The sequence below is a fragment of the Hyperolius riggenbachi genome, chromosome 6, assembly GCF_040937935.1.
Source record: "Hyperolius riggenbachi isolate aHypRig1 chromosome 6, aHypRig1.pri, whole genome shotgun sequence".
In the NCBI taxonomy this organism is placed as follows: domain Eukaryota; kingdom Metazoa; phylum Chordata; class Amphibia; order Anura; family Hyperoliidae; genus Hyperolius; species Hyperolius riggenbachi.
This window is the reverse complement of record NC_090651.1, coordinates 58168060-58194425: the sequence shown is the minus strand read 5'-3', so window position 1 is coordinate 58194425 and position 26366 is coordinate 58168060. Positions and strand designations below refer to the sequence as shown.

The 26366-nt window shown below is 43.5% G+C and overlaps 1 protein-coding gene across 6 annotated transcripts in view; it reads right to left on the bottom strand.

Annotated features, from left to right (window-relative positions):
• KANK4 (KN motif and ankyrin repeat domains 4) overlaps nucleotides 1-26366 on the bottom strand; it is a 267015-nt gene that overhangs the window by 164253 nt on the left and 76396 nt on the right. For 4 of the 6 annotated variants that reach the window (XM_068239357.1, XM_068239358.1, XM_068239359.1 and 1 more), the window contains one exon: nucleotides 20714-20919. The exons of 1 other annotated variant lie outside the window; for it this stretch is intronic. The gene's annotated coding sequence lies outside the window, so the exon portion shown is untranslated. Of the gene's footprint in view, nucleotides 1-20180; nucleotides 20333-20713; nucleotides 20920-26366 lie in introns of those variants that run through there. One more of the 6 variants, XM_068239361.1, reaches the window with a different exon arrangement.

The window sequence follows — 26366 nt, the reverse complement described above, 5'->3', positions numbered from 1 at the left end:
GAAGAGAAAATCTACCGAAAAAAACATTGTGTGTACCTAGCATTATAGTTAGCACTGTCTATTGTAAAACTATAATGGATGTATATGGGGAAATAGTGTTTTTTTCTATTTTTCCCCTTATTTTCCCTTTAAATAGAGTATAAGGTAATTACTAAACAAAATTATCACACACTAAAAGCCTAATTTGTCCTGAAAAAATACAATATATAGATCATTTAGGTGTGATAAGTAGTAATAAAGTTATTGGCGAATGAATGGGAGCAGCGCTATGTGAAAATTGGTCACGTTCTGAAATGGTTAAAAGTAGCCCAAGAGAGCTTGCAAAATTGTCATTGCTTGTCCATGCAGGCCTAGAAGTCTGTAAGTATTTATTTTTTTGCTTTACCCTTGAAGTCTGCTGTTTTCCCTACATAGGGACCAAATAAAAATATAATCCAGTTTTATCAGCTGTAGCTTTATGTAGATTGAAAAAAAAAGCCTGTATGTTCCACATCACCACCAAACATCTAAAATTGGAGGAGAAACAAGCCAAACAAAACAGCACTAGTAAGTAAGAAGCCTCACCAAAAAAATAAAAAAGTACCCACTCATTGTAGTACTACCAGCCAAGGCTGTAACAGCTACTTGTTCTGACATGGTTTAGTCACTCTGAAAAAAAGGTCAGCTACATGTGAGAAGGAAAGAGCGCTTCCTTCCTGTAATAAGCTGAAGCTCAGGCATCTGGTATCAGCGAAGACAGCGACCACCTGTGCTGGAAGTATGTCAAAAGAAGGGTGTGGCTTTCTTTCAGCCTGGCACACACAGGTCCTGGCATTCCCTTTTCGATATGTACCCTTTACACTGATAGGAGTACCCAGTACTGGTCAGGAGCCTCATTAGTAAACCACTCACAGCCAGTGGAGCCAGATCATTCACAAGGCAAATCTAAGCAGTTGACTAGAGGCTGGAGAGAGTCTAGGGGCCTGGTGGATGCTAGCCTCCACCAAATATTTCTTAAAAAAAGGCAGGTGATCATCAGGGGTTGGCAAAAACTGCCATCTTGGCTAGTTCCCAATTTCATTTAATCCCTTTCTGACAACCAGGGAGAACCATGGGGTAAACACAATACCATATGGCCCCCACTAGCATTGAGTAGAGACGCCCAAATACCAAACCAAATATACCTCTTTTAACCAGTCAGCATCCAGGAATTCAAGATGACTCGGAGCCAAGTACATTGAAACAAGACACCTCCTTAGGGCCTGAGCACACTAGCGCAGATGAGTCTGTTTTTTGGTGTGTCTATTACAGATGCTCAAAAAGCAGGGCCGGGCCGAGGCAGAGGCAAGAGAGGCTCCAGCCTCGGGGCGCAGTGTAGGAGGGGGCGCACAACTCACTCAGCTATCATTCCCCTATTGTTTTTGAAGCAGAGAGAAATAAGAAAAGGGGATACGTGGCAGTGACTGCAAGCCAGATAACGAGAGATTAAGGTGTTAGGGGCCCTGGGGTGCCTCTTAGTCTAACAGCAATCAGTGTGTGATGTCTGGGGAGGGATGGATGGAGGGGCGCACTTTGGTATCTCAGCCTTGGGTGCTGGAGGACCTTTTCCCGGTTCTGCTGAAAAGTAAACAGAAGTGGACACAACTGCATTAGTGGGCTCAGGCCCTTAGCTGAAATTGGGTGAGCAGACAGCCTCTTTTAAAGGGCTTGGGGGTGTGTGTTTCCTACGTGAAGGAGGAGCCAATCTTACAGCTGTTGGAGTCTTGGAAGATGAATGGGGAAAAAAAGGTAACAAAGTCACATGCGGGAAAGATGTTAGTTAGCAGAAACATGCTGTGTGGTAAGCATGTCTGTTGCTTCAAGACGTGAGCAACATCATATTTTTAATTTGTGCCAAGGACAAGCTTGCCTTGCAAAAGCAACAGTTGGAGGTTATAAAAAGTTTTGGCTGCTGTTCCATTTTATCCCTTACAAGGAGCATTCTTTAAGAAAAAAAAAAGTAAAATAACTGACGCGGTTGCTACGAGCAAACAATTTCAACTGTCAACTAAAACAAGGTTGCGCTAGGCAACTACTTCACTTCTGGATGTATATCACCTTAAAGGGGAACTTCAGCCTAAACAAACATACTGTCATTAAGTTACGTTAGTTATATTAATTCAAATAGATAGGTAATTTAATCTCTTTGCCACCCTAATTTAAAAGAACAGGCAAATGTTTGTGATTTCATGATGGCAGCCATCTTTTTGGTTGAAAGGAGGTGACCGGGAGCATGATACACAGTTCCAACTATCTTGTGTCCTTGACCACCCCTCCCAGCTGCCCGCGCTAGGCTTCAAATCTCAAATTCACAATTTAAAAAATAAATAAATTGACACCATACCCGCAGAACGAGAACAATATCAGAAATCCCATAATGCTTTGCACAGCATCAGGGGGAAAATGCCCGGGCAGTTTTCTTCTGTGCAGCTAAAAATGGGGCTTGGGTAAGGGCCTGAACCCACTAACGCAGTTGTGTCCACTTTTCAGTTAAACATCAATGTTAGAGATGCTGAAAAGCGGACAGAAGCGGATACAACTGCATCAGTGGGCTCAGGCCCCAAGAAAAACAAAGTTCTGATGCTGTGAAGCTGTTAAAGAAACACCAAGCCTTTTCAGTTATGCTGAGTAGATTTTTAGTCTGGAGGTTCACTTTAACTATTTACTGACATCCTAACGTATTAAAACGTCATGCTTACCGCTATTAACAGCAACATGACGTTTTAATACGTCCCGAGTTCCCGCCGCTGCTACCGCCGTGAGAGCGCCGCTACCGCCGCTGTTTCCGTCGGGCTTCCGTGCTGGGTGATTGGGGAAGAGGACCGAACGGTCCTCTACCCAATCGCAGTGCCTGGAGTGAATGGACGTGACCGCGAACAGCGGCTACGTCCATTCACAATAACAGGAAATGTAACAATTAAATAAAGTGAAAAAAAAAAAAGTGAACATTTCCTACGAGTGTTCACTAGCGCCATCTTGTGGCCAAAAAGTATATTACACCTACAAAATACATTCATTTTCAAGTACATACAGATCTTAATAAAATTACACTTCCAACCCCCCCCCCCCCCCCCCCCCCAAAAAAAAAAAACACTTGTAAAAAAAAAAGCAGCTAAAAAAAAATAAATAAATAGTTGCCTTAGGGACTCAGCTTTGTTAATTTATATTTTATGGGGGAAATTAATTTTAATTTATTACATAGGGGCTTGTAATTATGGCCAGAATAAAAAAAAACACAACAGAAAAATAACACTTATATTTCAAAATAATATACTGTCGCCATACATTGTGATAGGGACATCATTTAAACTGTTTAATAATCGGGACAACTGGGCAAATAAAACGTGTTTGTTTTATCCACAGGAGAATGTTTAATTTTAAAACTATAATGGTTGAAAACTGAGAAATAATGATTTTTCTTCTTTTTTTTCAGTTTTTTTCATTAAAATGCATTTAGAATAAAAAAATACTATCCGCAGAAAGCCTAATTGGTGGCGAAAAAAACGAGGTATAGATCATTTTTTTGTGATAAGTAGTAATAAAGTTATTAGGGAAAAAAAAGGGAGGAGCACTGACAACTGAAAATTGCTCTGGTCCGTTAGGATAAAAACCCTTGGGGGTGAACTGGTTAACCTATAAGATGTTCTGTACGTTTTCCACAACTGTTTTACAGTTTTGCTGTTACAACCTTATCACAAATTCTGGCATACCCTGACACTAGCCATTGGATCTTAGCGCTAGGCCTTCTCAGTTGAATTGGATCCATGCAAGCGCCTGTTCTACTAGAACCCTCTTCACAGTAACCCTCTGAGATCACCTGCACTGAATGGACCATACCAAAATGTTACTTTATGTAAGAGAAAGAAATGATGATCCTTAGTGACAAATTCAGAAGACTGAAGCAAAAGGCCAAAATATGTATTAAGCTGCATCTTCCCGTTACTCCTGGCTCTAGCCCATTTTCTGGCTCTGGGTGTGATCTGACTTTGGCATGTAATTGTATACATGACATACTTCCCTTATAGGTTCCTGTCCTTGTCAGTATCTTGTCTCTGGCTGCTGTGAACTGAGTGTGACCCATGGCAAGTATCTGAGCATTATCCTCCTTCCCTAGGTCTTTGCAGCTAAAACTGGTCATAGACAGCCACACAACAAGCCAATTCCACTCAGAAGGAATGTTCCCCAATCAATGTGCTGATAAGGTTGGAATGGATCCACCCCACAGTTATGCATGGCTTTGTATTCAATTCAATATAATACTACTGCTCTTCTCCTAGAACCAGTTAGAACCTAGCGCAGTCAAGATTTTCTGCTGTTGAAATCAAACAATATCTATTTGGAGTAAGAAGTAGATTTCTGGATGGGAATGATTCATAGTGTGACCACCTTAAAGTACGCCACTGTTTAAACTTTAGAGCAAATGTTTCAGTTAAGACCGACTACAGAGAGGTCTAGCTACATTACTGGAACCCCTGCGTATAAGTCAATAAAAAGCGGCAGCCCCCTTCCTGTTTACAATATTTTTGTCCATCTAAAAAGATGGAAATTTATCTAACTTCTGCAAACACTGAACTGACATTAACACTTTTCTGATACTCAAGCCTCATACATACGTTTGTTGGTCCTTAGCCGTGCAGATGGTTAGGGCTGTCTCTGGAGAAAAACTAGAGTGTGTACTGCAGGTAGAGAGCATTGGTCTATCTATGCCTTTCCTCTCCCCACATTGTCCCTTCACTCAGCAGTACAGTAACAGAGCGTGTTAGGTTAGCGAAGCATCCACAGTACTCGGCCGTGAACTGACCCCTGCAGGTGACAGTAATTGCAGCCACCACTATGCTAGCAGCAGTACAGCCACTCACTAGCAGCCGCCACTATACCAGCAGCAGTAACAGCAACTCACTAGCAGTCGCTACTGTGCCAGCAGCAGTAACAGCCACTGATTAGTAGCCGCCACTATGCCAGCAGCAGTAATAGCCACTCATAAGCAGGCATTACTATGCCAGAAGCAGTAACAGCTACTCACTAGTAGCTGCCACTATGACAGCAGCAGAAACAGCCACTCACTACCAGCTGCCACTATGACAGCAGCTGTAACAGACACTCATAAGCAGCCACCACTATGCCAGCAGCAGTGACAGCCATGCACTAGCAGTTGCCACTATGCCAGCAGCAATAACAGCCACTCACTAGCAGTTGCCACTATGCCAGCAGCAATAACAGCCACTCACTAGCAGTCTCCACTATGCCAGCAGCAATAACAGCCACTCACTAGCAGTCGCCACTATGCCAGCAGCAGTAATAGCCACTCATTAGCAGGTACTACTATGCCAGCAGCAGTAACAGCAACTCACTATTAGCCGCCACTATACCACTAGAAGTAACAGCCTCTCATAAGCAGCCACCATTGAACCAGCCACAGTGATTCATGGAAAACTGAACGTTTGGCATAGTGTGTCACGACAATAAAAAGGCTGGGAACTGCTGCTGTAGTGTATGACCAGCATAACATATTTAGGGGGTATCCAGGGACCACAGAAGCAGAATGTACTCACAGACAGGTTTGGTTTCCTGCTTAACAATTATTTTTATTTATTTTGTTTACAAACATAAACAGCTCACAAGAAAAATAAAATAGCTAACAACACGGTACAGTACTGTATAGCTATCCTGCATTTTACATTTTCCTGGAGTTCAATGGGAAGAGCTTTGCAAGTGCTGGTGTATAGAAATGCTGAACATTTTACAGTATAACTCCCTGGTACCCCTTTCCTAAGCCCCTCAGATATCAGTATTCTGCGGCACATGCCTTTCCAAGGCAGTCTGGCCCATTTCCTCAGAGTTTCGAGGAATCTGCTGACAGTTTCACTAGCGGATATTGTTCTGTCATCTCCCATAATTCCATGCTCTATGTCAACACTCAGTAAAGAAGTGGGCATTATAATAATGTTTATACGTTGATTACAATATGCAAAGGCCAGTCTGGAAGTGGCTCGTACTGACAGAGACCCATTACTGGCGCTTTGCACCCCAGTGTGGAATGTGCTGGCATTACAGAGGTAAAGCATTGCGATCATATCTCGTGCAGCAAAATGTCTTTCACGAAATCAGTTACTGTTTTCCTTCTTCTGAGAGATTTTTCTTTCCACATTAGCAGGAAGGAAATTAAATCAGTTGTTTTTAACCAAAACATATTTCTCAGAAAGTTTGCACTGGATCTGTTCAGAGCCCTCATAAGATCCATAAGATATCATAGATAAATGTATTGGGTGAAGTGGCTAAAATTAAACAAAAAACAGATACTTACCAAGGAGAGGGAATGCTCTGGGTCCTATAGAGCCTTCCTGGTCTCCTTCCGGTCTCCACGTTCCCCCGCAGGCTTCTCAGTTTAAATCCCCCACCAAGGGAGACTTCGGAAGACTTTTGAAGCACTCGGGTTTCTGAAGACGGGCGGCTCTCTACTGTGCATACGTGAGTGCGTGAGAGAAGGCGCCATCGCGTGCCCAATACGGATTGGCCCATCTTCGGAAGCCCGAATGCTTCTGAAAACTGCCGAAGACCCACCAACGCGGAAGAGAGCAGTCTATGACACATGGGGGAGCCTGCGGGGGAATGCTGGGACCAGGAGGAGAATGGGAAGGCTCTGTAGGACCCAGAGCCTTCCCTCTCCTTAGGAAAGTATCTGTTTTTTTTTTTTTTAATTATGCTTCATACTCCCTTTAAAGCAAAACTTCACTTGGTGAAGCAATGAAAACTCTCTGTTGCTATGGAAAAGTGGCCTAAAGCAGCCTATGGAGAGCCCCATGCTTCTGCTGGCCTCCAGGCTGATTTCAGAGAGGGACCGGGTGGCAGCGGAGGGACAGGTGAGCGACGATCACTTCGGATGGTGGGCAGACACGGAGCGGATGCAAAATGGATGGAGCGCACTTACCATGTCCATTTTGCATTTGCTCTAGTGGGAACACAGCTTTAGAGGCTTGAGCTGAATTCTTTGTTTGATAGGCAGCCAGTGGTGAAAATGAACGAGGGGAACAGCATAGAGGAATGAGAAGAAAGGTGTAGGAGTCACACAGCATGGAGTGGTGCCATTTGGTTCCCAAGTTGGCTGCACAGGAAAGTGTTACATTAAACTAAATGAGATATGATAAATATTATATTACGGTGAGATGTGTTGACACATTATATTACGGTGTGTCAAGATTTAGCACACTCTCTTGGTATCATTCCATTTCGAAGCTGTAAAAAAAATCTACATAATAAACGCTAGCTGTGCAGGTCGCACACCCAGAAGAATAGAGAGATCGACATACCACTAAATCTTCTCAACTCCGCGTCATTTAGAAAACTGCTGACAACAAACGTATGTGACCGCAGCGAATAATTAGACCATGGAACACGGAGGTAATGTTGTAAAAGCATCCCGAACACTTACAATGGTGCTGCAAATATACAACTGCAACTTTTTCCCTCATCTCTAACATCTAATAAAATGTACGCATTTTCACATTATTACAATATACATCATGATACCAGATAAAAGCCGTTTACATCCCCAGTGATTTCAGAGAATTTGTGTATCTGTTAAGGATCGCTCTTGGGCATAAACTGGGCGGATCAGGTGATCTGAGCTCACAACCTATTCGCTACACCCAGGCCGGCATAGACCACAATGTAAGTTTGCGGCTACAGTGCGCCGGTGATAGCGTAATGGCTACATCGTTTGGAAGTAAGTAGCCGATCAGGTAAGTGGGGTTAGGGGTGAATTTAGGGGTTATTATTAGGCATAGGTTGTTGGTGAGTTAATATTAGTCGTTGGTAGGGAAGCTTGTTGTCAGGTGCAGTTACTGTTAGGGATGATGGAAGCTGATACCCTAATTGTTGGAACTACCAGGCACCTGGTATATATGTACTCTAAACTAGTACGGAGTACATGTAAGCAACTTTACCTGGCCATGTACTTGATATGAGGTGAACGCTGCCATTCATAGCAAATATAGAGTGAAATGGATCCTTGAGGTAGATGCTGTGCACAGCTGCCTGAAGTTGACCGTCTGAATAGGCCCTAAGTCTGTTGATGTACTCAAGTCTGATAGGCAAGTTTGATAGTGTTAAAACTTTGGAAATCCAAAAATGTTGCTGATGTGAAAAAAAAGGTTATTTAGCTACAGTGTAGAGGAAGATGGGACTTTGGGGATGTTCTCTACACCAAAACAAGTCATCTATACTTCAGATAGCGAGCAGTTTCCATGGCTGCAACAAGGCAAATTCTAAAGATTCTGACAAAAAATAAATCATGGCTGGCCATGAATTTCAATGGAAAAGCAATTGTTTGTAACATTCAACTACAAAACACTCTGTAAAGGATTGTGAAATGTCATTTATTTTTTTTTAAAGATTATTTTATTTTTCAGATAGTGTTTATAACAGACAGTCACAGTATACGTACACGAACAGTTCAGCAAGTATACACACAAAGTAAATCCAATAAAAGAAAAAGAAATACACTCATGAGCATGGTCTGCTAGCGGAATAAATATAACTGGGACTTAAAATGGACCTGAACTCAGAACTCCTCTCTGCTCTAAAAGATACACAACAGCATAATAACCTTTTAAACAAAAACATTTCTTTGTTACAGCTGAGACAAATCCTAAAATAAATCTGCACATTTTCTACTTCCTGATTCATGGAAGCAGCCATATTGTTAACAGCCTGTGCTTTTAAATGAGCTTATCTGCTTATCTGCCATGGGCAGCGCGGTGGGGCAATGGTTAGCACTCTCGCTTTACAGCACTGGATTCTCGTTTAGAATCCCAGCCAGGTCAACATCTGCAAGGAGTTTGTATGTTCTCCCCATGTCTGTGTGGGTTTCCTCCGGGCACTCCGGTTTCCTTCCACATCCCAAAAACATACAGATAAGTTAATTGGCCTCCCTCTAAATTGGCCCTAGACTATGATACATACATAGACATATGACTATGGTTTGGACTAGATTGTGAGCCCCTCTGAGGAACAGTTAGTGACCAGACAATTTACCATGTACAGCGCTGCGTAATATGTCGGCACTATATAAATACTTTAATAAATAAAATAAATCTCTGCCATGGCAGTCATGTGACACAGGGGAGAGATCAAATTACAACTTGTGTTTAGACACACATTAGGTGGAATTAAACAGGCTAAACTCTCTAAATACATACAGGGTGCCTCTCTCTCTGTTTTCCTTCTGTCCTGTGCAAGAGTTCAGGTCCACTTTAAGGGTCAGTGCAAAGTCTCCAGGGAGAGCTCTACCATACCAACACCTAGCTAGCTAAGTACATCCAAGAATATGTAGAAACGGAAGTACATATACAGAGGAGGAAAGAAAGAAAAGGAAAAAAGAAAGAAACCAATGAAAGAAACCGGTCACAAAGAATGTCATTTTTCTAAGTGGAGTTTCTCTTTAAAAAAATGTGTTTGCTTGCATATTAATGGCTCTTTGAGCTACATATATTGAGACAAAGCTGTAAGCAAGTTCTATATAGAGGTTGAATGATCTCAGTCATTGCAAACTACAGAAAAAAAAGGTTTGTGCAAGGTGGGGACTTTCTTTGAAAAGGAATCTGTGAATTGTGACCAAATTGCTTTTGGCTCGCGTGAAGAATGTTTGAATTTTCATTGGAAGCGATCAGATCCCTGACCCGATATCACAAAACAAGAGCGCACGTAGTATTTATGCAAGACTTAAATATACTTGACCTCAGCTTCCACCCAACCTTTATCGTTCGGCTAAAACTTGATTTATGATCCAATCAGATAAGAGAGGACATTAAAATAATAAGAGGTTCTATTTTTACTCCAAAGTCAACCAACGAAAGAGGAAATGGGATGAGTAAGGAGCCAGAAATGTACAATCTGCTTTCCTCATCCTAAAAGCTGATCTTGGCCCCGCCGCCGTCCTTGTAACAACACAGGAAAGTTTATTATTTTCTAGAAGAGACCAAAACAATTTCGGCAGATAATATAAACACGGTTCACGTAGGGGAGGTTTGGGTCCATTACCTGGTCCGGAAACTGTGCTTTCTGAAGGTTTCCATAAACCAGTTCAGGCCATCATTTATGATCATTTATACAGATGTCATAAAAAAATAAATCAGAATATATCCATGCTTAAAATCACGTTAACTGGGACTGACTGATAATAATCAAAACGATGTACATTTTTTTTTTTAATTATACGCTTACGCTTTATTTTGGTGAGTGCCATGGAGACAGAGGTTACCCTTAAACTAAATACTCACCACCTGAAAGAAAGACTGATCCGTTGGCGACGAGTGTCTAAGATCCATCTTCCAGCTGGCAGGCATGCATGACATCACACGACGTTAGACGACAAGTACGAACAGGAAGTCAAGTGATTGCAGAAGTTTGTTTGGAGTCATCAGGGATCTTACAGATCTGATCTGCCATGATGGTCGTTATCGTCAAGCGTCCCTAAATGTCATTTGCATGATTGTGCGCCTTTACCCACCTCGCAAGATCGTGGAAACACTCGCTTGTTGCTCAAAAAATTGCCAGTCGTTGGAAAAAACGTGGGCAAAATGGCATAGTGGGTACAGGCCTTTACTGGCAACACACCACTAGTCAGGAGCTACTGGAAGGCAGCTGCCATTATAGAAATGACCCCTGGTGATCGTCAAGGCTTCTCTCCCTGGTAGCTGCTCAGTGTCACCGGCGTCCCAGCTAGTGGGCAACAAATCACTCACTCTGATTGTTGGTAATGGAATAATGACATCCAGCTGCATTTAGTGGACTCCTGTAGTCATGCCCTGCCAGAGAAAAATCACTGTGCTAATTAATGGTCATTGCATAATTCCTCTGGAATCCCCTGCCACAACACATCCATCACTCTCCAACCTTTGATATCTTTAAACGTGCCCTCAAAACTCACTTTTTACCATAAAGCATACGCTCTTTCTTACTCCAGTTTCCCTTTTGACCTCTTGTCAAGCTGTACTTTCTACTAGATAACCTAAAACACACTACCTCTAGGTATGATTACCCCACCTCTTGCTCCCCTCCTATTCCTTTAGCTTGTAAGCTCACATACCCTTTTGTGTCTTGGAATGTGTTACACATTTATTCATATTAATTTTGTCACTGTAATTAACAATTCTGTATTTTGTACAGATTCTGTATTTTGTACCAACTCTGTATTTCATATATTGTTGTTGTATACCATTGTCTGTATCATTATGTACCCCATGTTTGTTTCTCATTTTGTACAGTGCCACGGAATATGTTGGTGCTTTAAAATTCTATAATGCCACCAGTTTGAGCAGTTGCACTTGAATACTCCAAGGTATGGAAAATATCAAGGATTCCTCACAGTGTGTTTTGGTGTGAAAACAGTGTTGAAGGTAAGTTGGTAGTCTTCTTTTTTTTAAAGGAAACCTAAAGTGAAATGGATAATGTGCCCAGTCCCCTGTACTCCTTCTGACCCTTCGTTGCCATTCCAGGCTATTTTTTTTTACAAATTAGGGCTTTGCAGCTTTAAAGGAAAACTTAAGTCAAAAAAAAAAAAAGACATTTACTCACCTGGGGCATCCCTCAGCACCCCGAAGCTGGATGGTGCCCTCGCAGCCCCGCTCCGATCGTCCTGTCCCCGCCGGCGGCTACTTCCAGTTCGGCGACAGCCGCCGACAGGCTGGGAACGCGGCTGATTTTCCGCGTTCCCAGCCGCTGCTATCACCCTCTATGCTGCTATAGCGTCTATATATACGCTATAGCAGCATAGAGGGTGATAGCAGCGGCTGGGAACGCGGAAAATCAGCCGCGTTCCCAGCCTGTCGGCGGCTGTCGCCGAACCGGAAGTAGCCGCCGGCGGGGACAGGACGATCGGAGCGGGGCTGCGAGGGCACCATCCAGCTTCGGGGTGCTGAGGGATGCCCCAGGTGAGTAAATGTCATTTTTTTTATTTGACTTAAGTTTTCCTTTAAGTGCTCGCTGCAGGGCCGTACAAGTCAGCACACAAGTGAACCAACTTTCTGTTGGTGGGCTCTGATCCCTGCAGGCATGTTTGTTTATTTATTTGTTTCTTTTTTTTTTTTACTTAAGTTTCCCTATTTTTTTGTTGTTTTTTTCCCACCCTCCCCCAGTCAATCACCGCGATTGGCTGTCATAGGCGTCTGCCTATGACAGCCAATCGCTCCTGTGCCTCCCAGGGGGACAGCCGTGTCACACTGCTGTCCCCAGTACAGCGCTGCCTTAGATTGCAGCGCTGTACATTATAAATAGACGGCGGTTTCGGCGTCTAGCAGTCTCTTAGCGGCGATCACCACTGGGAGACTCCGTTACGAAATTCAAGCGGAGATGCGTGTGCGGGGTGTGATCTCCTGCAAAACACGCCCCAAGACTGCACGCCAATCAATGTTAGGTGGTACTGGGGCTGCTGCCACGTTCACGCCAATTGGCGTGACGTGGACTTTAAGTAGTTGAGCAGTTGTCCCCTCTGAAAAGCTGCATGCGCGTGCACCTCCACGCGCTCCCATGGCAGAATATCTTACCGCAGGCAGTGGTTATGGAAAATGATATAGCCTGCATTTAAAGAGGGCTTGGATGCTTTCCTTGCATTTAAAGACAACCACGGCTATAATTATTAGGTAATTCCCAGTGGTGTGATCCAGGGACTTTATGCGCAGTTTATAACAATTGCAACTGTACATGCGCCAAATGCTCCCAGCGACGAGAGCATGATTGGGAAGATGCGCAGTAGCCCGCAACTGCCTCAGTCGGCAAGCTTTCAGAAGGGCACAGCTGCAGAATGGAACATAGTGGAATGATGGCGAGGAACCAGAAGGACTACAGGCGGCTGCTAGAAGCTCCAGGTAAGTTAAACTATAAGGTCCTGTACCTTGGTCATGCCAATGGTAGAGCACCATATTAAATAAATCGTATACAGCTGGGACCATCAGACTTGGAGAAAGACTTGGGAATACTGGTTGATAACAAGTTAAGCAACCATATTCGATGCCAAGCAGCAGCAGCTAAAGCAAATACAATTCTAGAATGTATAAAACTGGAAATAAAATAATGTGATGCTTGCATACTACTCCTTCTGTATTAGTCACTTATGAAGCCACATCTGGAGAATGGGATACAGTTTTGGACACCACACTATAGAAAGGACATTGACGTGCTAGAACAAGTACAAAGACAGGAAAATAAATTAATCAGAGGGATGGAAGGTTGACTTTTTAAGAACGGTTGGACAAATTAGGTTTATTTAGCTTGGAAAAATAGATGACAGAGAGCTGACCTGATTAACCTGTATATAAATACACCAGATGACAATACAAAAACTTGGCAAATGAGCTTTTTGTCCCTAGGGTTGTACAAAGGACATGATCTGCGTATGGAGGAAAAAAGTTTTTCCATCTATTTAGAAAGTGGTTTCTTACAGTAAGAGTGGTTAAATGTGGAATAACTTACTGCAGGAAGTTGTTATGGAAAATTCTATAGCTGCATTTAATGAAGGCTTGGATGCTTTTATTGCATTGAAGGACATCCACTGCTATAATTATTGGGTATTTCCCAGCGGTGTGATCCAGGGATTTTATCTGCCATCTAGATTTGGGAAGGAAGTTTTTCCTTTTTAAAGGCTACTTGGTCCAAGCCCTGTAAGAGTTTTTTGCCTTCCTCTGTGTAAATGGGATATGTAAGGGGGTGCAGTGCAGTGTTTGAACTTGATGGACGGCTGCCATTTTTTAGCCAAACTAACTATGAAACAAAACTCTTATGTCAAAACACTCAGTAACTACCTAGCTCAATGGACTTCCTGAATATGTCTATTAATTTGTACAAAGCTCTCAGTAGCAGTGGCTTTGTTCTTTTTCATCTTGCCAGCCAATGCATTATAATGCTCCAGGAGGGCAAAGTACAAAGCAACTATTGGGAGATTCAGTCCAAGGCAACAGAATGATTGGATGCTCATTCAGGACATTGTTGCATCTAGTCAACGGTTTAGTGTTTGGACGGAAGTAAACCAGGAATCTGTTGCAACAGTCTCTGAGTCTTCATTGAGGAATTGAAATAGACAGGCCAACTTTAAAACTGTTAAGGTGGCCATACACTGGTCGATGTGCCATTAGATCGACCAGCTGACAGATCCCTATCTGATCGAATCTGATCAGAGAGGGATCGTATGGCTGCCTTTACTGCAAACAGATTGTGAATCGATTTCAGCCTGAAACCGATTCACCATCTGCTGAGCTGCTCCTGCCGCCTGTCCCCCCCCCCCCCCCCCCGTATACATTACCTGAGGCTGGCTCCCGGGCATCTTCTCCGCATTGCACGGCTCTGTTCCGGCTCCATCCCGGCGCTTCCTGTGTTACTCCGTGACCAGGAAGTTCAAATAGAGCGCCCTCTATTTGAACTTCCTGGTCACTGCAGTGACACAGGAAGCGCCGGGATGGATGGAGCCGGAACAGAGCCGTGCAGCGCGGAGAAGACGCCCGGGAGCCAGCCTCAGGTAATGTATACTTGATCGGATCGGCCGCCGCTAGCGACGCGCACTTTACCCGCGGGCGATCGAGGGTAATTTCCCGCACGACGCGATCGACGGACCGATCCGATTTCGGGAGGAAATCGGATCGGCGGCTGTGTTTACCGCGAACGATTGGCAGCAGATTCGATCCCAGGATCGAATCTGCTGTCGAAACGGCCGCGAATCGAGCCAGTGTATGGCCTGCTTTAAGTAAAAGCCACTCCACTGGTACAGAACCAAGATATCATTTGTACCATCAACCCTTTCAAACATTTTTCCTATACTCAAAAGATAAGTGTAATAGGACATAAAACTGACACAGAGGAAAGTGCTTGCTTATCTCTTTTAGATTCTTATCCACATCCTACCCAGCAACATTACACAAGAAAAGTGACAAAGATTACAGATATTACATAAGTCTTGTGTTAAACAGCTAAGCTACATTCCAAATGGAGAATGTAACTATTTCACCAAGTTTCCCCTGTTTAACCTCTCGAGGACCACAGGTTTATACTTCTCTAGTGCCCAGGGTTTGTTTTTTTTACAATTCAGCACTCCGCCACTTCGGACAAACAACTTACCACCCAAATGAATTTTACCTCTTTTTCTTGCTACTATTAGAGCATATTTTTGGCGGTCTCTGATTGCTGCTGCGATTTTTTCATTTTTAACTTACAAAAATATATATTTTTTAAATAAAATATCCAAATTTTTTTATTTTCCTCCCCCCTAAATTGGCCCTGACTGCGATCCTTACACTACAGTAACCTCTCATAGGCATCAGCCTATGAGAGGGATTAAATTGTAAGCCACTCCCGGGGACAGTTAAGTGACAAGGGAGTCCCCTGTACAGCGCGCTGTGCTAGATCGCAGCACTGTACAAATGTAAATAGGTTTTTTTTTAACTTTACAGCCCTACTCTGTATTACAGCAGGAAACGCATGAGCAAACGTTCCCTGCAAATTTCACCTCCCGCGAGATGACGCCCTTTGGCGTTAGGCGGCCCCCAGCAGCCACGCTCCTGCCGCCAATTGTGGTTAGGTGGTCAGGAGCTGGTTAAGTATAGTTTGCCTTCACTTAAAGAGAAACCGTGAACAAAAATTGAACCTCATCCCAATCAATAGCTGATACTCTTTTACATGAGAAATCTATTCCTTTTCCCATATGGATCATCAGGGCTCTGTATGGCTGATGTTGTGGTGAAACCCCTCCCACAGGAAACTGTGAGGACCATGGTCCTGGCAGTTTCCTGTCTGTGAACTTTGTGATATTGTAGGAAAAAGCTGTTTCCAACTGCCAAAAAAGCAAGCAGCAGCTACATCCAGTGACATCACCTGCCAGCAGTAAAAATGTCACCATTTGATAAATGTTAGAATGTAAATCAGGGAGAGGAAAACTTTTACAATGGTCAAACACTGACTAAATCATTTATACATAATTATTGTAAAAATGAAGCACTTTTTTTATTACATTTTCACTTTAACTACTAGCCGACCGCTCCACGCCAATTGTCGTGAACGGCTCTCTACGGGGCTAGCAGCTCCGCTCCGCCTTCAGTCTCCCAGCGGCAACCGCCACTGGGAGACTGTTAGATGGTCGAATTAGGCTGTCCCCTCTGTTGATCAGGAAGTGATCCACTGTCATAGGCTGAAGCCTATGACAGCCGATCACACTGATTGGCTGGTGGGGGGAGAGAGGGAGGGGACAATTGCAAATCATCATTGTAGGCAAATTAAACTGGAGTGGATCTGAGATAAAATGTGGGGTCATTGGCCTTCTCACATATATTAGTCAATTTTCCCTTTAAAATGTTTTTTCTCGTTTCCTATTACCCCCTTATCTCTCTACCACCACGGCACTCCTGGTTCCAAGATGGCAAGTGCTCCTGGGAGCAACTCTCCCTGAAACACAAATGTACAGTGAATGCATTTGCATGGCCGGATTTGCCATAAGTCACTGTAGGCACGTGCCTACAGGCACCTGATGATGGAAAGGCGGCTCACTCCCCTCCCCAAGTACCTCCCTGCTTCCCTATGCAGAATCCCGAGCAGAGTGGAAATGAGAGGTTGCTGACCTGGCTCTCGGCATTCCACTGACGATATCTCCCTTCAGTCTGGGGCACCACTAGCTATTTAATATCGAGGTTGCTATTGACCTGTCCCCAGATGTGCATGCTCTAACAATATGCCAATCAGATGTAAACAGACTCTTTAAAAAACAAAACACCAGGAAAGCAATGGGACCAGACGCTGTGTCTGCGAAATGCTTGAATCTCTGTGCCGACCAATTAGCGCCTGTATTTACAGACATATTCAAAGCATCTCTAGAACTCTCAATTGTTCCTGCCTGTTTTAAAAGCGCAACTATTGTACCAATTCAAAAAAAAAAAAAACCTGCATGTTTAAATGATTACAGGCCTGTTGCGCTGACATCACTGGCCATGAAAGCATTTGAAAAACTGATAATGACTTATCTGAAATCCATCACAGATCCCCTGCTGGACTCTTTGCAATTTGCCTACAGGCCTAACAGATCCGCAGACGATGCCGTGAACATGTGTATGCATTATGTACTACAGCATTTAGATATCCCAGGAACCTACACCAGGATTTTATTTATAGATTTCAGCTCTGCATTTAATACCATAATTCCATCACTGCTGCACAGCAAGCTCTCCCAGCTACATATACCTGAATCCCTTTGCAAATGGATAACCGACTTCTTAACCGACAGAAGACAGCGTGTTAGACTTGGTAAACTCACATCAAGCTCTCTGACAGTCAGTACTGGTGCACCCCAGGGCTGTGTGCTTTCCCCACTGCTGTACTCACTTTACACCAATGACTGCATCTCCACAGATCCATCTGTTAAGGTTCTGAAGTTTGCAGACGACACAACAGTTGTTGGTCTCATTCAAAACGGGGATGAGTCTGCATACAGGCATGTGGTGGGACAGCTTTCCTCCTGGTGCAGCAGCAACAACTTGGAACTAAATGCTCTCAAAACCATGGAGATGATAATAGACTTTAGGAGATCTCCCCCCAGCACCTCCCCTTAACCATAAATGGATCCACAATAACCCAAGTAGAGTCATTCAAGTTTCTTGGGTCCACGATCTCAAACGACTTAAAATGGGACAACAACACTGCCACGATTGTCAAGAAAGCACAACAGAGAATGTACCATCTACGGCAGCTGAAAAAGTTTGGCCTACCTCAAAATCTAATGGTGCAGTTCTACACTGCAATCATCGAATCAACCATAACATCATCTATGACTGTATGGTTCGGCTCCTGCTCAGCATTAGAAAAGGGGAGGCTGCAGCGCATCATCCGATCAGCGGAAAGGATAATTGGCTGTAGCTTACCTTCCCTGCAGGATCTTTACACTAGCAGGTGCAGAAAGAGAGCAACCAAAATTGCCTCTGACCCCTCTCACCCAGCTCACTCCATCTTCCAGCGCATGCCTTCAGGAGTAAGATTCCGGTCAATCGCTACCAAAACCTCTAGACACAGGAACAGTTTTTTTCCTCAAGCGGTAGCCATACTTAATGCTGAACCACGTTAGAGCTGCTAGGACTGAAAGTAATCAGCACAGAACTAAACATGAACAATTCTCACATTGCTTACTGCCACTATACTTATAATGTCCTTAACTTGTAATATTCACACTGTCTGTCCTTGTATTGTTTTTGTTTGTGTTCGTTAAGCAACTGCCAAGACAAATTCCTTGTAGGTGCAAACTTACTTGGCGAAAATAAATTGATTCTGATTCTCTGAATACCTAATACTTGGGGGCACCTCTAGCTATTTAATATCGAGGGTACCTCTGACTACCTAATAATAAGGGGCACCTGTAGCTACCTATGGCAGGCAAGGGAAGTAAGGGAGAAGTGACAGCTGGGCCAGCCAGCACACTTGTGGTGCGTTGCTTTGTAGGGTCATGAAGGGTGAAGTCTAGGGTGCCAGGGCATCTGTGCCTATACGCTCCTGTGATGTAAATCCATGCCTGCATGTTTGCGTTTTTGACCCATTAGCAGCTTCAATGTTTGAGATAAGTATACTGCATTTGACCTCAGTCAGCAGCACTTTTTCTGCTGTAAATTCTTTAAATGCTTTTATCTCTCTCTCTATCAGAAAATACAGAAACTGAAAGCAGAAGTCCTCTGTTATTGTGTCACACTGCCCCCTAGTGACAAGTGGCCATAAATACACATTACAGTAGTACTGATTAGATGCAAAAAAATTTAACAAAGAAATAAAAAAAAAGTGCTAAAATAAATTGGCCTGGAGCACTTGCAAGCCTCTAAATAAATTGGCTGCTAAAGGATTAAGATGGTGGTAGCCTGAATTTGATAGTGGAACCCACTTAGCTAGGTAGTGCTGCTGTTGTACTTTCTATTTATAATGTTGTGGGTACAATATAATCAAAGGTGTTTTTTTAAGCTTAGATACAGGTAATGAAGAGGTTAATGAATAGATAACAACAGTATGTATGATCTACAGACACATTACGCACTGCTCTGACCCTCTAGCTTCTACACCAGAGAAGCAGAGACCAAAATCAAGTCATATAGCAAGACAAAGCAGGACTTAAAGGCTAAATACCCTAAATTTCTTCACATATATGAGACCTGCTTGGGCTGAGCAAAACATAGGGCTGCACAGTGGCGTAGTGGCTGGCGCATTCCCCTTGCAGCGATGGGCACCCAGTTCGAATCCCAGCCAGAGCTCTATTTGCATGGAGTTTGTATGTTCTCCCCGTGCATTCCGGTCTCCGGGAACTCCAGTTTCCTCCCACATCCCAAAAACATACAGATAAGTGAATTGGCTTCCCCCTAAATTGGCCCTACACAATATATACATAGACCTATGACTATGGTAGGGATTAGATTGTGAGCTCCTCGGAGGGACAGTTAAATGACAAGACAATATGCTCTGTACAGCGCTGCAGAAGATCTCAGCGCTATAGAAATACTAAATAATAATAATGTACTTTCTTTCACTGGCATAGATACCACTGAGAGGTAAGTAAACCCGCAAAGACTTACTGGTCCATTCAAATTTTGGACACTGATATGAAATCTATTGTAAATCCATGAACAGACTTAAAGTCTACAAACGAAAAATAAAAAGTTCAAAATATATCTTATGATCAACAGTAAAGAAACTCAAATCTTTTCTTCAAAGCTCCTTTCAGCCCCCAATCTTCTTTCTCAAGCAAGCAACAATCAAACGTTCTTTTCATCATCAAAATGCCCTCCAGTATCACTATACAGACACATGGTGAGCATTTAATTACTTAATAATTCACCAGGGCAGAAGTGCATTTCCCACTGAGGATTTCCCTAAAGAACACCAATAACACCAAACCTAGGAGGGCGACTCCCCGAATCCTACAGAGGAGCTGTTGAAACAATAGTGGTTACATTGTATCCCAAAGTTCCCTCTTTGTTTGGAAGCACACACCCACCTCTGTTGCAGAACAATCTCTCATTCCTGAATGTTCAAACCTGGGTTGCTCAATCAGTCTCCTCTGTGTCCCTTAAAGAATTAATATCCAGGGGAGGGCAAGCAAAAGGCAAAATAACAGATAGAGCTCTTGTTATAAGCGTAGAAGGATTAGGTAGTGGTCGCCTTACCTCCTTTCCCCCTCACGGATTCAGGTTTGGCATAAGATCGCAGAGGACGCTCGTACAATCAGATGTTTCTTATTAGGGGCCCATATGGGGTCTTTATATCCACTCATATTCACCACACCACTGAAACAGCCTCACTTTCTCCCATTGCATTGCAGAGCTTTCTACTAGTGAGGATACATTTTTTGTCTTTGGCTCTGGAAAAACCAATACATCTTCTGCTGCCAATATATGAGCTCTCTGTCATTCTTTCCTATTTGCAGATATAAGCCTTTGTTTCCCAGCTAGTGGGAAGAGAAAAAAAAGAACATAGGAATTTTTTTACTACGCATACAGGGCTGATAGAGAAGGGGGTTTATCTGCAAGGAAACAGCTGGGAAGTCTGGGCTGATGATATTCCATAGCAGACGAGAACAATCCTGGCTGCGTTTATTTCACCGCCTCCCAGTCTATGGCACCCCCCCCCCCCCCCCTTCTATCTCTCAGTGATAAGGTTAGAAATCAAAGGAAAGGTGCAGGGGATTCCGTTGCCTTACCTTTGGGAGGGAGATTGTGGCTGCTTGGCGGCTGCTGCTGCTGCAGGTTTGCAGTCTGTACATGGAGCTGTGTGAGTGCCTTTGGAGTGGGATGTCCCTGCATTCTTACTTGAACAGCCAGATGCTGACACTGACTTTCTTAAGGAGTATGAAAAAATCTGCCTCCTTCAAAACTTGCCCAGTGTGTTCTGACAGCACGGTCCTTCCTTAAAGAAAAGTGTTACATGCAGTGTTATTCTTCAGAACCCACAAAGCACGCTCTACAACACTGAACTGTTCCCATTGTCCTAATGCTAGTGTACCAATTTTCTCTTTTTCTGTTAATTATGAATAATGCAAAAAAAAAAAGGTTAGATTGAGCCTTAGATGTGGAGTTCTTTGAGCGGTGGGGGGAATTCTTGGAAAAGGCTGCCTGAGCAAGAGCAGACTGAGGTATTATTTAAATATGTCTTTTATCACATACCTTCAGAGAAGAGACAACAGAGCAGCATGCTGGCGCTCCAATCTGCCTGTAACATCAGGACCACCACAGAGCATTCAGTGGAAGTGCAACCAAGCTATTTTAGTTTTGGATGAGGAGGAAAATAATTAGCGCCTTTGTCAGATTTTTATTGCTGTCTGTATCCCATTGAGCAGATCTGCCCTCTGTTTATTTCCAGAGATAAAAGAGCAGCATGGGGGTTATTTTGGAAATCCATATCTAGCCCCTTTTCTAGTTTCAGTGGTTATTTCTTAAGCACTTTGAGTAACAGCAGTCTCTGGCGTACGTTAAAAAAGGGCGTCAGGAAAAAAGGGCGCAGGGTTTTAAACGATAAGCATAAATAACGTTTAAAAAAAAATTGTGCTATATTTCGTTTAAAAATAATGTTTTATAAAGTTATAAATCATTAAATAATGTGTATAAAATCAGCAATTGTAAAAACGTTAATCTTCCCTGTTTAAAAAGTGAAATGTATAATAACGTTTTATAAACGATTAATAAGAATTTTACTAAAGATACCTAACCCTACTCTCATACAGAACCCTCCCTGTACCTACCCCTAACCCCTAGACCCCTCTGGTGGTGCCTAAACCTAAGACCCCCCTGGTGGTGCCTAAACCTAAGACCCCCCCCCCCCTGGTGGTGCCTAAACCTAAGACCCCCCCCAGGTGGTGCCTAACCCTAAGACCCCCCTGGTGGTGCCTAAACCTAAGACCCCCCTGTGATAAGCATTAATAACGTTTAAAAAAATATTGTGCTGTTTTTCATTTAAAAATAATGTTTTAAAAAGATTGTACTGTTTTCCGTTTAAAAATAATGTTTAAAAAATTATAAATCATTAAATAATGTGTAATCATGAGAAGCAGTTATAAAACAGTAAAAGTCTCCGGGCGCCGCTTGTAAAACGTTATTTTTCTCCGGCGCCCTTTTTTCCTGTTGGACGCCCATTAAACGATATTTATTATGGGAGTGAATGGCGGCGCCCTTTTTGTCCACTTGCCTCAGGCGCCCAAATTTACTGTTTCCCAGTCTCTGGCCCCTTAAACCAAAGACTGCTGGTAAACAGGACTTACGGACATCTCACCACACAGAAGTGACCCTCAAGTGTCGCTAAAGACCACCCTCTCTGCCGTTGCCATGACAACAGAGCTCTGCAAGCCGATTAGGAGCCTTTTTCATTGGCTCTTGACTCTGTGATCAATGTGTGACAATGAGATTGGCTCACAGTAATCACAGGGTCAGGAGCCAATGAAGTCGGCTCCTGAATAGCTCCCGGAGCTCTGCTGTCATACCGACTGCAGAGTGAGTGGACTGCAGCAGCGGGAGAGTGGCGTAATCAGCGGTACAGTGCAGTTGGCTAATTTAAAGAGAACCCGAGGTGTGTTTAAAGAATGTTGTCTGCATACAGAGGCTGGATCTGCCTATACAGCCCAGCCTCTGTTGCTATCCCAAACCCCACTAAGGTCCCCCTGCACTCTGCAATCCCTCATAAATCACAGCCATGCTTTGAGGCTGTATTTACATCTGTAGTGTCAGTCTCAGCTGCTCCCCCGCCTCCTGCATAGCTCCGGTCCCTGCCCCCATCCCTTCCCTCCAATCAGCAGGGAGGGAAGGGATCCAGGCGGGGACTGGAGTTCTGCAGGAGGCGGGGAGAGCAGCAGACTGACACTATAGAGATAAACACAGCCAGCTCTGACAAGCTGTTTGTCAGCAGCGTGGCTGTGATTTATGAGGGATTGCAGAGTGCAGGGGGACCTTAGGGGGGTTTGGGATAGCAACAGAGGCTGGGCTGTATAGGCAGATCCAGCCTCTGTATGCAGATAATATTCTTCAAACCCACCTCGGGTTCTCTTTAAAGAGACTCTGAAGTGAGAATAAAACTCGCTTTTTACCTCATATTCAGCAGGGGCATGTTTGCCCCTGCTAAAATGCCGCTATCCCGCGGCAGAATGGGGAGTCTTTACCCCCCAAATCCCCCCCTGCAAAATCCACTACCAACTTGGTCGTAGATTTTGCTGCTCCTGGAGGCAGGGCTAATGGCTGCAGCCCTGCCTTTCAGCGCATCTATCAGCGACGGATCTCCGCCTCTCCCCGCCCCTCCCAGTGAAGGAAGACAGAGGGGCGGGAAGAGGCGGCAATCAGCGCTGATAGAGGCGCTGAGAGGCAGTGAGCGCTCCCCGCACAGCACGGAGGGGATTTGGGGAGTAAAGACCCCTCCTCGTTCAGCCGCGGGATAGCGGCGTTTTAGCAGGGGCAGCATCTGCTGAATATAAGGTAAAAAGCGAGTTTTATTCTCACTTCAGAGTCTCTTTAAATCTACACTCTGGCAGGGATAACAGGTCCCAAACAGGTGGACACTTTTAATTAAGTGCAGCCTGGAACCGGTTAAAGTACAACTATTTAAAATACATATAAACACAAATAAGACGTACGTTTCTTCCAGCGTAAAATATGCCATAGATTACTTTTCTCCTATGTTGCTGTCATTTACATTAAAAGCAAGAAGTTTTAAATCAGGATGAAACCATTTATTGGCTAACTAAAAATGAATAAAAATAAGCAAGCTTTCGGCCTTGCAGCCTTCGTCTGGCTTATATCCTGTTAGTTTGCAAACTGGTGGTACAGACAGCTTATATACATGCAACATCAAAAGGGAAAACAGATATTTTTTTCAAGCATAAATACATGTCATTAAGATGCCTTAATTCACACAGACCATCGACCGGTGGTTAGAGGTTGTAAGCTAAGATAAGGATCCTTGTTTACTCCCTGCTCACATACCTGGGAGTTGGACTGACACAGAGGTATCGTAAATTCTTAGTTAGGTAGTAGAAATCTGACAGAACTGCCCAGTTTTGGAATAGTCCATCTCCTCATTTTTTTTTTCTTTTAGTACTTTGCTTAATTTTTTACAAAAGCTAACCCTGGAAAGGATCTATACAAGGATGCTGGCTGTCCCCCCGACCCCATTTGTACACTATTATTTTGGCAGTTGGACAGTGCAACTACCATTAACTCAGTGCTTTTGAATTAAAGAAAACCCTGAGAATCCCTCATGAGGAGATGATCTAGTCTAAAACCTGTCAGTTCTTTCAGGTTTCTACTACCTACTGTAAGTGACTACAACAAAGGAGAAAAGTAGTTTATAGCTCATTTTACTCTTGGATAAATGTACTTCTTAGTTGTTTGTGTTTACATGTATTTTAAATTTTACAGTTTTCACGATTGTGGTCAATTAAAGGGGAGCCATAATGACCTATAGTAGAATGCAGCAAATTTTTCAGGATTCTACCTTCCTATATCTATATAATAATAATAATACTAAAAAATGTAAACAGGTAGATTTGCGCCCACTCAATATAAAATGAATTCAATTGGCTGCAGTCAGTGATAAATGGGGTTACTCACACCCCCACCATTCAAGCATTCATAAAGTTTTAAAAATCACTCATGCGCCTATATATACCATCACATATACAGTTTTATTCAATTCATAAATTCAAATTCATATATATATTAATATGCAAGCAAACACTAGCCAACTTTCTCAGTCCCACCTCCCTATGGTAAACAGTCTGGCACACGCCACAACATATACCTATAGATTGATTCGCTGAGTAAACTTCGTTTTCTAGCATAAAATTGCACCAATCCCTATAGCACCTTTCCAATGTTAAAAAGTGTTTTTGCACCTTTAAAATGGCAATAATAGCCTTTCTTGTTCAAAAATCAATAAAAATAACGTCCTGTGAGCTCACAAAAGTATAATTCATAAATCCAACAGGAAACAGTTCATGTTAAATAGCTTGAATCTCGTCTTGCAAAGCTTTAGGGCTCGTTTCCACTATAGCGAATCCGCATGCGGGCACTGCACGCGGATTCGCATAGGCAATGTAAGTGGATGGGGCTGTTTCCACTTGTGCGGCTGCGGCAGCGTTTTTTGGTGCGGCAGAAATCTGCACGGCAGGGCCGTCAGATTTCGCGTGCAGAAAGAATGTGCGCGAATCGCCGCTAATGTAACTAATAGGGAAATCGCATGCGGGGTGACCATGCGTTTTTTGCCGCGAAATCGCATGCGATTTCGCATAGGTATTAATGTTAATTTACTCAGGCAGTGACATGGTTAAATTCGCATACAGCCTTACCTATGCGGAATCGCATGCGAAATCGCGGCAAAAACGCATGCGGAATCGCACCCGCATGCGATTTCGTCCGCGGTGGAATGCAGGCGATTCCGCAACGCTATGGTGGAAACGGGCCCTAAGACATACAATTTCATATACATCCACCAGAAGTAAAGTGGCTAATTCCGCATTCCTTGGTATGCAAATTAGATCTTGCAGGATTTTGTATAGGCAGATTGCATTTGCACAGACCTCTAGAGACAAATAGCGTCCTGCAGAACTTTACAAAAGCAGAACTTTTCAAAAACAGATAACGTCCTGCAGACTTTTCAAACTTCCATTTCTTTGCATAACATTCAAGCAAAATAGCGTGCTGCGGGTCCACAGGACAGTTCAAACAACTCACGCAGCCTAAGGGGTAGATAACTGATTCCTTTATGCTTACGGTTCCGCTATGTCTTCTGGCAGCATGAGCCCCGGCCGGTGGCTCCCGTGTTAACCTGACGTCTGCCGCGGATGTTAAGCACTTTGCTGAAAAATCGTTCCTCAGATTCAATCCGGAACTGTAGAGGTGACGTCACCACTCTGACAACCCAATGGCATTCCAGCAGAGAGACATCAAAGCATTCCAAGAATTTACAGAAGTTCTACCGACTGAGGTCAAAAGCATTGCATATTATCTTAAAGAGACTCGGTAACAAAAATTGCATCCTGTTTTTTATCATCCTACAAGTTCCAAAAGCTATTCTAATGTGTTCTGGCTTACTGCAGCACGTTCTACTATCACCATCTCTGTAATAAATCAACTTATCTCTCTCTTGTCAGACTTGTCAGGCCTGTGTCTGGAAGGCTGCCAAGTTCTTCAGTGTTGTGGTTCTGTGATGCATCTCCCCCCCCCCCTCCAGGCCCCTCTCTGCACACTGCCTGTGTATTATTTAGATTAGGGCAGCTTCTCTCTTCTCTCTTATCTTTTACAAGCTGGATAAATCCCCCTCTGAGCTGGCTGGGTTTTCACATACTGAGGAATTACATACAGGCAGAGCTGTCT